The 16,119-nt window shown below is 37.5% G+C and overlaps 1 protein-coding gene across 1 annotated transcript in view; it reads left to right on the top strand.

Annotated features, from left to right (window-relative positions):
• LOC117418511 (heparan sulfate glucosamine 3-O-sulfotransferase 4-like) overlaps window positions 1-16,119 on the top strand; it is a 53,584-nt gene that overhangs the window by 1,514 nt on the left and 35,951 nt on the right. The gene's annotated exons all lie outside the window — the stretch shown is intronic.

Below are 16,119 nucleotides of genomic sequence, written 5' to 3'. Positions count from 1 at the left end.
ACCGAGACTGACATGGTTGTAATGTAACATAGTTAGTTAGGCTACTTGCTTAAACAATGATACTGTTTGACGGATTGCATTCATTGGTGCTTTGTCCGCGCACAGCCCTGCGTGTGTTGGTAATTATACAATATTAACAAATTATACTATCGGTGTAACGTCAGTTTTTGCTACTTTGTCAAAATATGTTATTGGTAGCAAAATATGACACGTATAAACGTCACATTTTGCTACCTTGTCAAAATCTGCTACCTGTACCAAAATGTAATCTGCAGCTTTAAATGATTTTTTTTTTTTTTTGGTCAAGTCAAAACACTCCAACAATTCATCTTGGTGGTTATAAAGAGAGTAGTTTGAAAAGATTCTAAAAATAGAAGAACTAAAATAATGTAATAGAATGAACATTACTTATTTTAAAAGTAATATAAAAAACCTGATTGGAATTTACACCAGGAAATATAATAATAATAATAATAATAATAATAATAATAATAATAATAATAATAATAATAATAATAATAATAGCTTTGCAAAACTATTTTACAAAGGTGTACTTAAAGGTCACTATAGTGTCATGAAAACGCTGTGCTTCAATGTAAAAAAATTGCAGTCAGCGTAGTTGACATTTTATATTTTGCTTTCTGATTTAAAAATGTACCTAGCTCTCTAGTATAGTACACTTTCCCGTTCGTTAACACCACCTGTCTGCGTTTAATATAAAACTAATTATTAAATGTGTAATAAGATGTAACTTTACAAAACACATACTTTCTCATCCCCAAAAATAGATAACAGTTTTTTTGGCGAGCGTCCTCGGTTTTAAGAAAAACAAAATCTGACATGCACCGTACAGGGTGGAAATAGTATAGATAGCATACATTGACGTGACGCCGTTGTGGTGTTATTTTGTGCAAATGATTTGAGCTCAGCTTCAGTGTTCTACACAGCCTTGCTTCACATTATACTGTAGGCTATACCGCTATCAGTCTATATATTGAACAACGAAAAAAAAGAACTGGTGCATAAACTTTCATTAAAATACTTCTAATACAAACTACCACTTTTTGACAGCATAGGGGTTATTTCCACCCTTTGAGGTTTCAAATATTGCCTTTTTTCTGTACAATATAAGCAAAAACAATATAAGCTATAATGAATCAATTGGGCATCATTTAAGTTGCTTTTAATTAAGCACGCTGCTTAAAAACAATACCGCATTTGTAAAACCCATGGAATGTAATATGGTGCATTATGTGGTGCACACACGTGTCAAATATGTTATACGCCTACCTTGAATATGGTATTAATTTCCCGGTACATCGGGTAGTGTTGAGGATTGATGCGGTGCACAAGAGGAACTCTCACTCAATATATGTCAGGATCTGAAGACTTGGTGAGAAATGATTGCTGATATACAGTATATATAGACTTCATGGTGCTTCTGCAACTGTCTCCTCTTTAGGTTCTAACAAAGTATTAGGTTGGGCTTCAGAGGTTCCTAATTTAACAGTACAAGGAGACTGTGTGGTCCAGTGGTTAAAGAAAAGGGCTTGTAACCAGGAGGTCCTCGGTTCAAAGGGTGAGACGTAGTTATAAGTTACTCTGCAGCTGATGCATAGTTCACACACCCTAGTCTCTGTAAGTCGCCTTGGATAAAGGCGTCTGCTAAATAAACAAATTATAATAATTGCCTCTTTTTCTTACAGCTTTTTTATACCCTCCTTAATAGATTTCTCTTGCTTGGCAATTGAATGCCTAATATGTGCGTAAAAGGTGATTTAGGATCAAATTAATTAAAATGTTTAACCCAGCTTTCAGGATGAAAAAAAAAAATCACCTGAAGCATTGCTTGACAACATATGCATTGAATAACATGACACAGATCAGGAGCTATCTTTAAAGCAGTCTCAGAGAAATCCACAGCACGTTTAAAAAAAACGAAACAAAGTCATTATTTTTTTGCTGATAGGTGGATTGAAAAGATGTTAATTCCAAGGGGGAAAAAACCCCAATTGCTTCGAAGCTTTTGTGACCTTTAAGGATGTTAGCAGCATCTAACAACTTCTAAAATGCTTCCGAGGTGCATTTGCATATATCTGACAAGCTTGCAGTAACGCAGTATCTGTGACCTGGTTACTGCTGGATAAAAAGATATAAATGCTATAAAAAAAAAAGTGATATTTGGGAGCTCTTCCTGATGTGCATCAGCTGTAGGGAAGAACTACCAGTCTCTCAGTTGATTTCGCTATTTTAGTTTGTTGTCAAGGGGACTTTCTTGAAATAGTACATCTTGCATTTCAGCAGAAATGTTATTGCTTAGGGGCTGCAAGAGGCCCGTGTGGGGCATTTCTCAACACTCATGCTGTCATACACAGAAGTCATTTCTTTCACATGATTTTTGCTCTGAGCGTTTCCCAATTGACAAGAAAGGGTAAGAGGTTGAATAAAAACACCTTTTATAATAGAATGATATTGTATGTGCATATAGAGGAGATCATTACCAAGGGCATGGAAAGAAAAAGAAAGAAAGAAAGAAAGAAAGAAAGAAAGAAAGAAAGAAAGAAAGAAAGAAAGAAAGAAATGTACTGTGGAAAAAGTGTAGTGTAGTAAAACCATAGCAAGAAGTGAGCAAAAATGCACAGAGATGCCTAGTATGGTAACCCACTGTAACATCAATAAACTCACAGGGAAGACAGAAAGGAATGTGTTAAGTTTGTATGCCAGTACAGAACAGATTTATTACAGATCCTGGGTGAGAGAAATGGATAGGAGTTAACACTAATGGGCATTCATCCAGTAGATGGGTTTGAACATTGATCAGCTCGTCACTCTGATCAGTACAGCCTTGATGGGGTCAGATTGTTTATATAAAATAAGGACTGTATCTGAAGGATTACTGGATCAGCCTATAATCCCGAGCCCTGTATTAATGGACATATTGTAAGCTTCTCCAATACAATCCGATATAGTGGCTGTGTTGAATGAGTGCAGAAACTCCACAAGTCTGCTACCAATGTCATTTACTTTATAGCATGCCACTAGCTGTCTGCTTGCTGTATGCAAATAAATGTTGTTGTAATAAAATGTTATTATTAGGGGATGCTCTTGATACTAATGAGTGTCAACACCTATAGAAATATGTTTATTGAGGGATAATGGATCATTAAACTGAAGTGTGGCATCTATTTTGTTAATTGGAGTGCCTTTAATGAGATGGTTGTTGGCAGTATTATAGAATAAAGACTATTTTTTGTTTCCGAATGATTGAAATTGGCTCAAATCGGAATTCAGCCATCAGATCTTTCAAACGGCTGTTGGAGTTGTGTGAAGTATGAAACCCTTTGCAGCTGAGCTCAGGCTACACAACCCAAGTTCCTGGCTGAATTTTTGTCTGACTGCCATGATTGTATGTACAGTGTCCCATCATGACAGTAGACACAGATACATTAAAAACTATTTGCAAACTATATACACACAGCTTGAACATATTTTTTTTCAAATGCTTTTTGATTGCCTATAAATCTCTCTCTCTCTCTCTCTCTCTCTCTCTCTCTCTCTCTCTCTCTCTCTCTCTCTCTCTCTCTCTCTCTCTCTCTCAGCCTCTCAATTACACCTGAGCCAGCTCTTTATGCTCGTGAAAAGACTAAGGTTAAAGTGCCCCTTTACACAGATTTAATCCATCTTAGTGGCTAATTCAAACAATTTTTGACAGCTCTCAACACACTGAAGCATGAGCAGTTTTAAGCAGGAAATTAAAAACTGCTCACATCAGTGTGCCGTGACTTCGAAGCTTGGGAAACCACTTGAAATTAAAATGAAACGCAGGTGTAACAGATTTGACACTGGTTACATGGGTGGGTTACATTAATAAAAAGAGTCTTACTTGCAATACAGCCTATCAGCAACAGAGATATCCAGTTATACACATAGTTAAACCATCAGCTAAACCAAGGTAGGAAACTGTTGATTACTAAAGCAATTATTGCATAAATAACATTGCATGCAGGTCACTGTTGTTTTATTTTGGGTCGCCAGAACGTGCAAAATTCTTTAATCAGTATTTTCTTTTCTTTTTTTGAACAATTATTTCCAATTTTTCTCCCAGTTTGGAATGTCCAATTATTATTCAACCTGGCTCATTGCTGCAAGACAAGCACCCTCCAAAATGAGTGCCATCAGCCATATTCAGAACTTAGTGTCGGAGGACCATGCATTTCTGAATTCTCCCCAGCTGACCTAACCCCTATCCCCCCCCACCGGCGGCGCTTGGCCAATTGTGCACCGCCCCCTGGGAACTCCCATCCATGGTCAGCTGTGGCATAACTTGGATTGGAACTGGTGATCTCCAAGCTATAGGGCACATCCTGCACTCCGGCAGAGTGCCTTTACTGGATGCGCCACTCAGATTATTTTCAGTATTTTCTGTGTGTATAAACACATATTACATTTGCACTCCATAGAAATGAGGACAGTGAAATCCTGCAAATCCTGTGGACCTCTAAATACGTCAAGTGGGAATAGTACTGCTCTGCAAAATAAGGCTTAAATGAAAGGAATTGACGTACTTATTTAGCTGTTTTGAACGTGGTATTGAGACTTATTACTGCATCACAAAAGAACTGCAAACTGACACATTTCTCAACCCAATTGATATATGCTAATCTTTTTTTTTGACACTGTTCAATATTGACTTTGGCAGAAATGAAGGCAGGTGTACGTCTTTTGCTTTGGCTGAGTGCCACATTGTAGCATACTGGTTTAAAAACTGTAGCAGAACTGCTTACTGGTGTTTAAAGTTTAGCAGTATAGATTAAACAAACAATGCAATATAATGGTTTACACCTTGCATGCAATAATGGGTTATAATGAACTGATGTGCAATGATAAAGAGCAAAGGGTTTCAAAAACATATTTTTGTGCATGTTATTTATTTTCTGATGCTTGCAATTATTCAGAAGTCTTCTAGTGTGCCAAAGCCGAGGGAAAGGTTGTGACAGGAACAGCATAAGGAGCTGGTACTGCTGACTGACAGACTAGCAAAGCACAACTTCCTAATGCTAATCTAGCATTTGCTTAGATTTGTGGAAATCATTCATAAGGAACCAGGTTGAGTATCACAGGTTTGCACGAATCTGCATGATTGTGAGTGAAATACAGCCCTGGACATCTGCCTGGGAACAGTAATAGATGAGTATTCTTGCAGTATTCTTTGGAAAATATCTCATTAGCAACAGGAAAGTTAACTAGACAGATATAATATGCTTGAAGCCTGGTGGTTGGTGGTTTCTTTTATGAACAAGTTATAAAAAATGGACTTAGAAATACAAATGTTTTCGGCAATCATAATTAATAAAACAGAGGAACCAGAAATCAGGAAAACCAGCATATACTGTAATCGAAGAGACCAGAAGTGTTACTGTATGTGTCTTCCAGAAACGATTCTTCCAAATTGTCAGTCAAAAAGTAAACTTGATTCTGATTCTCTTTCGGATTTCGTGAAAATCCGCTTTTGCCATCAGATTATCTCCTCGAAACCTATAATAGTACTAATAAAAACAGATTGCATTTCTTTTTATTAGCTTGCATCTACCAATGCCCTATGACAGTTTGGCACACTGTGTCTGATTTATAGCAGGAGCAATGCATGCTCCTGATTGGAGTATTAGATTTGAATTGGCCGACGAGTCTCTTTCTGAAGGACCCCAGCCTGCCCCAAAACAAAAGCAAGACATTAAATCCCTAGGTTTCAGTAGGAAGGCTGATTAATGAAGAAAGGAGTGGGGCGTGGGGGGGCAATGCTTTAATTTTAAGATGTTTCATTCAAAGCAGTATTATATAAAACCAAAAAACAACTGAAACCAAAAAAAAAAGGTCAGTTCTTACTGTGTTTGACTTTAGGTCATCAATTTTTTTAATCTGCCTCCGGTAATTAACAGAAAACAGGGAGAGAGTTATTATTTCGTAACTCGAGCATCTGTCAGTGTTGTGCTAAGACTGAACAAACTGCATGGGGATTTCACCAGTGTGCTGTGGAAGAGTGCTTCATTTCTGTTGTTGAACCGTAGTACTTGTGAAAGAACAGCGGTGTCCATTTATTATTATTATTATTATTATTATTATTATTATTATTATTATTATTATTATTAAATGAGCTGACCAGTCTACCACAACCACCGCCCCATCCAAAAAAAAAGGAAAACAATGTATTTTTTCTTTTTAACCAAAAAAAGATTGCAAAATGCACATTAAAAGAGTTGTATATAATAAGCTGTGTCAAAATATCCCCCTGAATGAGGATAAATGACTAGTGGGAATTATTTATTTATTGATGTATTTTTTATTTTTAAATCTGTGTCGTTCGATTTATACCCACACGCCAGATAATCATAAATCAGCATTTTATATGTGAAGTGTTATAAATAAATGTACATTCTGCATGACAAAATGCACAATTTAAAATGAAGTTTACAAATTATACACAGAATTGATATATAATTGAACAGCCGTCTCGCTGTTCGCTAGTGGTTTTCATAACAGCGAATTATGCTTCCATTCATTTTTCTTGATCTGGTTAACATGCATGATTAACAAGTTTATCTCGTCGATGAGACAGGAAGTGATGTACGTGACCTGCGACAATTAAGCTTTTTAACACCAATCTTGACTGTTGTGTGTCCCTGCTGCTCGCCTGCGCTCTATGGGCGACAGGGCCTTCTGTTGCTATGCCCCAAAACTGTGGAACTATTCCGTTAGAGATCAGGGATTCAGCATCTGAGTGTTTTTAAATCTAGCTTAAAAACTTACTTTTTTAGAAAGGCATTTTTATAATTCTTTTTTTTTGTTTCTAAGTGTAATTGTTTTTGTTGAATTTATCTTTGTTCTGTGAAGCGCTCTGAGATGATTGCTTTTAAGGGAGCTATATAAAATAAAGTTGTTTATTATTATTATTATTATTATTATTATTATTATTATTATTATTATTATTATTATTATTATTATTATAAATGCATTCATTAACGACCTCATCGACTCAATTCCAAAGCATTATGGATTGATTTAATTAAATCATTTAGTTTGAAAATCACTTGCTACTAACGCTCTCGTTACTATACCGCGAGTTTGATACAATAACACTGGTTTTTGAAAATTCTGCCCACTGTGTCTGGCTTTAATGTTAACTGAATGCTTGGTTACTAGTTAATAGAAATAACTTTCGTTTTGTTTTTGTGGCCTATGCTTAGCTGAGGCTATTCATTTTAATGCACTTACTGTATGACTCTGGCAGTGTAGTGCAATAAAACTCTGCAGGTGTGAGTGTTTTTCTAGAGTTCCTCAATTACAAATACACGTCAATCAGTTGACTAGAGGAGCTTGTTCTTTCTCATGAACAGCCCCCGCGTTTCTCCTTGTTTGGTTTGTTCAATGCATTTTGTATTTGGTAGAATTCCAACAGTGGTAAATTCCACTTCAGGGCCCCATTTTAACAAGACGTTGTGTCTCAATTGTTCATCTCGGCGGGATATGATCCAGTACAGGAGTGAACCTGCTGATCTGTGTACTGTACAGAAACTAAGGTTGGCGTTGCGTACAGATTGGAAACATGCGGCACAGGTTTAGGCTCTAAAGCATCGGTGCTGTCGTGGCCATGCCCTTAAGGGCTTCTTAACACCAAGATTGTGGCCTCCATTCATTTTGTAAGGCTAAAACCAGGGTTAACATTGCGGATAACACTTTCTCTTTAAATAAAACTCCAGGGACACCACAGCTAAGCCAGTGAGACATACACTAAAGCTGTTTGGTATTATGTTAATCGGTGTAGCTTGAGGTGATCGTTTTTGTTAGATCATTTAACAAAGGATTAGGCTGCTGTCGATGTACTTTGCCGCTTTGATGGGATTATTTACGCTTCTCAATTACCGAAGCGCAGTTGTTTCGGAATGACACCTCCGGAGAAATTTCAAATGTGCGGGCTCCCATTTTCTTCTCCTCTCCAACCCTTGTGAGATTGTTCTTTGTGAAAATTTTAGCACAGTCATGTTGGCTGTCATTGTTGCACAGTCTAATTTGGAGATGTTTCACATTACGTTATATGGGCATGCAGCTTGTACTAATTGAGCTACAGATTACTGCATGATTGATTCACACTAAAGAAAACATAAAAGCTCAACATCGCATAGGGGAGACAGTGGTAAGTGCGGTCAGTCTTTTCACTTGCTACGCTTCTTATAATTGCCATGAAAAAGATCAGTGACTCTAAAAAATGTATCCTTCAGTGTCATTGCTTCTGTCTTCATTTGATTTATCCATACGCTCATCCTTCCCTGTGTCAAGTGGTGTCACCTACCCTCTGTCCTAAGTCAGTTCCCCCTTAATTTACAACTCTGATAACAGACATGCTCAACCTGGGTATGAGAGAATATTGGGATTAGGCTGGGGATCATTAAACCTTTTTTTAAAAAAGTGTTCAGTGTGGTTGCTGCTTTTCTCTTAAACTATTTTTTTTTCTATTAAAGCCTGGACATTAGTCATGCGGACAGAATTTTCATTTCCTGTGAGGTGCTAGGGCATGGGTCTGTAAGCACAGTTCCTGCACACAATATGCCCACTATACACAACAAATAAAAATAAATAGCACATGACCACATGAAGTATGCAGTCAGTGGTTCACATCCTCCATCCCTGTGTCTGGTTACTTACCAGGGTTCAAATAAAATTTTGTGGGTCACATTGTTCAAATAAAAGTCTATTAACTGTTTACAGGTAGCTTGCTTGCATATTAACATATAGGTTTCATGTTTTAGTTTGTTAATAATATTATAGCAAGCTATTTATAAACTGATAAAAGAAAGTCCAACCCCTCCAATAGTTAAAGGTTGTTGACTCCAAGACGCTCACTGAAATGGGGTTTAATTTATTGTGACATCACGTTGTGGTCCTTAAATGTGTTGCCTTGTTTAATGAACTGTATTTTGAGGTTGTTATTTATTTATTTATTTGAATTCCCTATACTAAAAATGCACAACTTTTAAAATCAATACAGCACTGCATTCACAAAGAAAGACTCTAAGAAAGAGGTTTTAAAAAGTGTATCAGCATATTTTAATACGGACGCTGGATGCTGACTTCTGTAAAGCCCCCCCCCCCCCCCCCCAATATTACTTGTTTGCAAATACAAATACTTTTGTTGAAAATAAAAAATCAGAAAAAGAATGATACCTATGAAACGCATTCAGTAACTGAAATGACTAACGAATGCAGATGTGCAGTGTGACGGACGTAGGAGCCCACTTGAGATCAAGGAAACTGTTTTTCAGCTGGCACCAGATAGAACTTACCTTTTTTCTTCATCAGTGCTGTTTGCTGCAGGGAGTATTATCAGTGCAATGCTTCTTATTCCAAGTGTCATATATGTGCACAATTTTGACACCAGCAGATTTGTATCAACCCCCCAGGTATCCAAGCTTTAACAAACCAGCTGCCTGATAAACACATTGACATCTGGTGTACCTAAAATACTGTGTGCATTTTGGGTGTGTGGCTTATAACTAATGAGAATTAAGTGCAGTTTCATAATGGCAGGTACTGTCTATGTGCTGCCTCAGCAAATCTAAACCTTATTGAATCGTGCACGCTGTGTCATCCAGATGCAGGTTGTTTAAAATATATGCAACATGCCAGTGTCATTGTTGACGGTATCGTTTCTTCTTTCCTTTTGTTCCCATTTCTTTTCTCATTAACAAACTCGTAATGCTGGGATTTAGTGCTGGAGCTGAGAGCTGAGAATTCTCAGAGGTCAGATATTGTGCAGGCAAGCACACAACTCATTGCCTCTTTCACCATCCCATTAATAATGCTAAAGAAATCTTAGGACTAGCAGTACATTTCTGCAGCGGTGACTTAGAGCTACCAGGGTGTGAAATGCAGACAGTTTTATAATGAAGAAGAAATAGCACAGGTAGCTAATACCCCCGTGGCTTCAAAACATGTGAAAAGCAAGCCAACTTTCATGAACAGGCTTACATACTTTGCAGTCGGTGCCAGTCTAACAGGGCGGAGGCTGGGCCTGAACTGGTGAGCAAGCCAGCTTCTTAACCACTATACAGAGGACCATCTGTAATGGCAGTGTATCACACAGCACTGCCCGTTACATCAGCATCTCTTACGGGTGTCTTTGTGTGCTGATATGCAGTCTCTCTTAAAAAATAAAAATAAATCCATATAACACATGGCAGAACATAACCTTTTTTTTAGAATTTAATGGGCATTTTTATGCAAGACAAAGCTCAGGAATCTAGGGATTTGTTTAGCTTGGGTGCTTTCTTTCATATGTATAACCCTGATAGGCTCCCAGGGAGTTTCGGGAGAGCTGGCAGTTCCACTTGGAAGCTGTGAGAATACTTGGAAATATTTATACTGCAAATTCAGTTTGTTTTTAATATTAATAATTATATTTTCATATAAACTCAAACAGCTTTCCCCTTGTATGTGGTCTTAAAGTCAGTTACGTGCAACAAAAGTTTAAACCAATCCTGTAAACATCAGACAATGCATGTGTATTTCAGTCATATGTGCACAAGTGCAAAGCTTGCGACTTTTATAATTTTGAACAGATTGATTTAAAAAATGTGTGCCTGCCGTTTATATGAGCGAATGAAACACGAAGCACACAGATTGAGAAAATAATCGATAATCATTTGCCAGCGCACATTGACGTGGTTTGCCATGTTAGTTAATATACAGAATATCTCCTTTCTGTCAACAAATGTGCAACTTTCCCCCCCCCCCCCTGATGAAATACTAGTTTGTTTTGACTGTATTTGAGGAACATAATGCAAGTTGCTGATTGAAATTTCCCCAGAGCAAATGTTTCGTCAAACCCTCAACACAAACCATATGCCAGACATATTTCATGATATCACACAGATTATTATTATTATTTTATTATTATTTATTTCTTAGCAGACTCCCTTATCCCTTATGCACAGACACACACACACACACACACACACACACACACACACACACACACACACACATAATTACATTATTAATAAAACATTCTGTAAAGGAAGATTTGTTTTATCAGAATACCAACAATCCTAAAAATCATGACTATAACATCCTGCCCTGAAAAACAGATGTAGCATCTATCTCTGGAGGATATTGTATACAGCAACTTCTTTTTTTACCCCAAACACCACATTGTTCTGCATAATATCAAAACTCTTTTATTTTTCTCGTCCAGAATCTATAATGACTATTTTGAGTTTTTTATTTTATTTATTTTTAAATAATCTAACCTTTCCCTGCATAAAAGGCTGCAAAAAAACAAACCAACAAAAACCCCACAGATGACCGGTCTGCAGTACGCTATGTACCTGCTTGGACTTGAGGGTTTTAGGACCTGGGCTTTAGCTGACAGAGGCAGTTATAGTCCAGGCACCTGCAGTGGCTTGAAACCGATCAGTATCATTGATATTTCAGTGCCTGACATAGGTGTTCAGGTGTGACATTGTATGCCATTATTAAACAGATAAACTACGGTGTATATGCAAAAACTAAAAAAGAAGGCAATCGGACCAGACAATAGCACAACATGTTAAGCAAAGGCATTTTCACAGCAGCTACAGCAATTAATTATCATTAGACCAGTAATCTGCAAAAGCAGGGCTGATATGTTCTTTGAATTCCACTTCCTGGAAAATCTCCAAAGTACTCGGTGACTCTCATTTGCAATTCAATGATTAGTCTTGAAGTTACCTGTAAAAAAAAAAAAAAAAGCTTTCACCTCCCAATTAAACAAAAGCAAGGGTTGATTGATGATACATCTTATTTAGCTTATACTCACATTGAGAAAACGGTGTTAACAAGGGTGGATTTCTTTAGTAATTTTAATATTTAATAGCAGAAAAATCTAAGATACTGGAGACACAATAAAAATTAATAGGGGTGTTCCAAGTACTTATGATTATGGTAATTTTGTTCGTTATGATTCCTCTGCGCACCATTAAGATAGTATTCAATCATTCTTTTATGTGATAAAAGACAAAAGTGTCAGTATATACAAAGAAGGAAGGGGGTTTTGATAATGATGTAGTGCAACCTAATTGCTATATATATATTTTTTTCTTTGATTGTCCACAAAGAAAATGTGATTGATACCCTCTTCCATTCTTGACTCACAGATAATTAAAAGAAAAAGAAAAAAAACAAACATAAATGATCCGTATGCACTTATTAATGATGTGTGATAATGATCTACATCAAAGATTGCGAAGATTGAAGGATAAGAGAAGGTTCTGCGTGGGATACTTGCAAGGGAAGCCCTTTCATCTCTTGTGAGCTGACCCTTTCCTGTTGGGTGGAGTGTACGCTTTTACTGGTCTACCCCTGATCAACAATCGCAGTACGTTATGTTCTGTTCATCTCTGTTGTAATTAAAAAATGTGCCTTTTCTGCTAACTGTTGGTGATGTCTGATAAAGGTGCGTGTTGGAATTCTATAAAACTGAAGGTTTATTTCACACGATTAAATAGAATATAGCATGCAATATCTTCCAACCATCTTCAGACATTTGTAATAATTCCCCCCCCCCCCCCCCAAAAAATAAAAAAAAATGACTTTTTTTTTTTCTATGACTTTAAGCTTGTCTGCGAGTATGATGCAAGAACAATGCAAAAACAAACTAAAAATAAGACATTTATTAATATTAACCATACAGAAATAGTTACCAAACAAAGCTGTTCTTAATTGTTGCCAGCTTGACATGGGTCTTGATGTACAGTCCAGATGATTGAGGTCACTGTTGTAAATGGGTTGTCGCATTTGTTCCTTATGGCTGGATAAATACAGAAATTAGTGTGAGATTAAGTTATCAAGAAATTATTTTAATCTTGGATCCAAACCTTGCTGAGGTGGATGCAGTTCAGGAATCATTTCTATTCCACAGCACTGTTCAAGGACTAGGGGGAATTAGTTGGATGAAAAAAGAGCAGTCGTCCACTGACACACAGTGCACTAATTGGCACCCAGTTTTGCAGTCTCAGCTTGGAGATAAAGAGGGCAAGAATACAGCGATGGTGTTTTTAAGGCTGATTCAGCACTGGGTGCCCAGTTGAGGTTGGCACCTACGCAGGACAGAGAAGGAGTCTGGCCATGGTGAGGCTTCTGATGCACTGTTGCTGACCTTGGGAGCGTTGTGTTCTCACCTCTGCAGAATTCTTATGCTGCACACAAACAAGTGGTAGAAATCACAATGCCCTTTCAGATAGCTTTATGGATTCCTCATAATAGGTTTTGCTTGAAAGCGTTTTTGACAATTTGTTTCATAATGAGTGTCACTTATAAGTGACCCCCCCCCCCCCCCCCCCACCAACCTTGGGGAAAAAAAACTTGTCGTTTAAGATATTCAGATATCAACAGCTGCAGTTCTGCGTACACTAAATTAATTAATGGTTAAATTCAAAGCCCTGGGGGAAAGCCTTTTGTTTTCCCACAAGACGCTCAAAACCCTGACATGTGTGTTTTACTTTGACTAATAAATCAAGGGAGGTCTGATGTGCATAAATGAAAATACAACGTAATTTTTGATGCTTGATTAGCATTTCTGCCACTTCCCTTTAACTCCAGCTGTGCTAATCAATTAATCTCGAACATTGGCATGACAATGAACACCAATTGCTCAAGCTGACAGCCTGTTTTGACAACATGTCCACTACAGGAGAATGAAATTGAAATCCTTGCTTGGTGTCGGTGTGGATCTCTGCCACAAAACAAGCTTCACTCAGCCTAATTGTGAAAGATCGTAATTGCTGGTGTGTCAATTTCTTTAACAGGAAAAGCCTACAGCAAACCTAATCGACAGAGAAAACCTGCACTGAAATGTAGGCGCGTACACGTTGGATTATAAGTATATGGTTATTGCAAATCCTTATCATTTTATTAGACCTTAATTGCTGATTTAGTCTCTAACCAATTCTTTCTTTATAATCCTTTTTGTTTATGTGAAATTAAATATTGATCCCTGTCGACCCCTATCAGTAACAAAGGATGGTAATTGGTTCCAATAGAAAGTGATACGTTAATTATAGTATCGTTTCACAGTGCTTATGTTGCCATTGAATTACACACTAGCTTTGACACAAGAATACAAACCATTGCAGGGATACCATGACGGCAAAGAAACCCTAAAAGAACCATTAAAACACAACAGCATTACAAGAAAATTCAACGCAATAGGTCTTTCTGGTCCTGGTATAAAACCATGGTATACTAGTGTCAATGGAATACTGGTGTCAATTGGTACATAAGATGAAACTGTTACCATTCTACAAATGGCTCATACCATTCTAAATGTGCAGAACTATTGCATTGCCATTGACGATCATTTGGTAAGGGTAAGATCGATAGCATTTTATCTTGCGGTTCATCAATTGGCCGTTTTCTTTTCAAGCACTAACCTGCGCTGATTATTGGCATATTAAACTGCTTTGGATAGCTGGCCACTGCAAGCTGACAGACTGGAGATCATAAGACTGTAGAAGGGATGTACAATCCAATCCTTTATAAATACACAGTAATTGAGTTTAGCACAGTGCTGAGTACAAAGCAAGATCTGTCATCAGCACTCAAATGAGGTATTGGGAAAACAAGCTTGGGAACTTGATGCTTAGTCACCCAGGAATACATTTTAATTATGATTCATATTTGTATGGGCTGGTTTGTAAAGGACCATGGTTGTAATGGCCTCAGTATGCCCGGAGTACACAACAACTGCTGTTTCATTGCTGATTGAAACAAGGTCTCACAATCATTGCAGCTCTTGCTGTAATTAAATAAGGGATCTGTCAACAATGACATTTCAAGAATTCGCATTAGTGGGAATAAACCCTGCCTGTGTGAGGCGCTCCTTGTTCAGGATCAAAATGAGGGTAACTGCTGTAGAACAAAAACTAAATTACCTAGTCGTTTATCCTTGTGTATTCCTTTTGTTTAAGTTTTCTCAATTAAAAAAAGGGAAGTGGAATATGCAGACTAGCCTACTTGAATTAACAATGGTTACCACAAACCCATTATTTACAATAGCTTTTTCTTAGCGTTAACATAGTTTTGTTTTTCTCGAACAGGTTGTATTCTTTGACAGCGTGTGACCACTTGGGTTTTGTCACAAAATATATAGCATGTCGATGTTCTGTAGCAATGTCAAGCACCATTGTTGGACCATACATTTGTTATACATTGGACTGGATCACTTAGACTGCTTGAAATGTTAGCTTTTAAAGGGCATCTACAGTACATGTGGGACAATGACCGCTCTACCCAGAACTGGATTGGCTGAGACAATTGTGTCTGAAGATGACTGTTGATATCGTAGTTAGTTCATAAACCTCAGGGTGAAACGTATTTGAGGCTAATCTGATTTTAATTTCATGCCACACAGTATGCAGAGCCTCTTAGAACTGGCAGCTGTACCATAAGAAGCTCTTCTGCTGTTCTGTTTTTAAAAGCTTTGAATTGGTGTGGCAGCTCTGTTATTCAGTGTGAAAAGAGATGTTTAAGACGAATCCCAGTTCTCACCAGATTTCAGCATTTTCTCAAACCAAGCTCCCAGCAGCTGTGATAGAATATAATGAAATTGCACAGATGGGCAAGAGATAATAGTCCTGTCAGCGGGAAACGTGGCAGATATGCATTGCCTTAATTGTTCACAGTTTTAATATTACAATATTAATGTTAGAAATATTACAGCCAAAAACTTGAGTGCAGTAAATTCAGGTTTACCGTGGCTAGATAATAGAAGCATCTGACATGTGTTGAAGAAAGAAATGTGCTCTGTGTTTGTACCCACAACCTGTATTCTGACTTCTCTGCTGCTTTCTGGTCTGGATTACCACCACATCAGCATGTCCATTATTACACCCCAAGCTGTGGAGGTATGGTAGTTCCTTTAGGCTTGGTCTGGGGGACTCTGGTTACACAATAGGGAAGCCTAAAGATACGGTCAGCCATGCGTCTTAGTATTGTCAGCGGATAAAGGGCATCCTTTATAGAGATGTACAGTCGCTTGCTTTTTCAAAATGTTACATGCATTAAACAAATTGCAATCTTGAATAAAAGCAA

This window comes from Acipenser ruthenus, chromosome 13 (genome assembly GCF_902713425.1).
Source record: "Acipenser ruthenus chromosome 13, fAciRut3.2 maternal haplotype, whole genome shotgun sequence".
NCBI lineage: Eukaryota > Metazoa > Chordata > Actinopteri > Acipenseriformes > Acipenseridae > Acipenser > Acipenser ruthenus.
The sequence above is the reverse complement of the archived record's forward strand: the minus strand, read 5'-3'. Positions and strand labels throughout refer to the sequence as shown.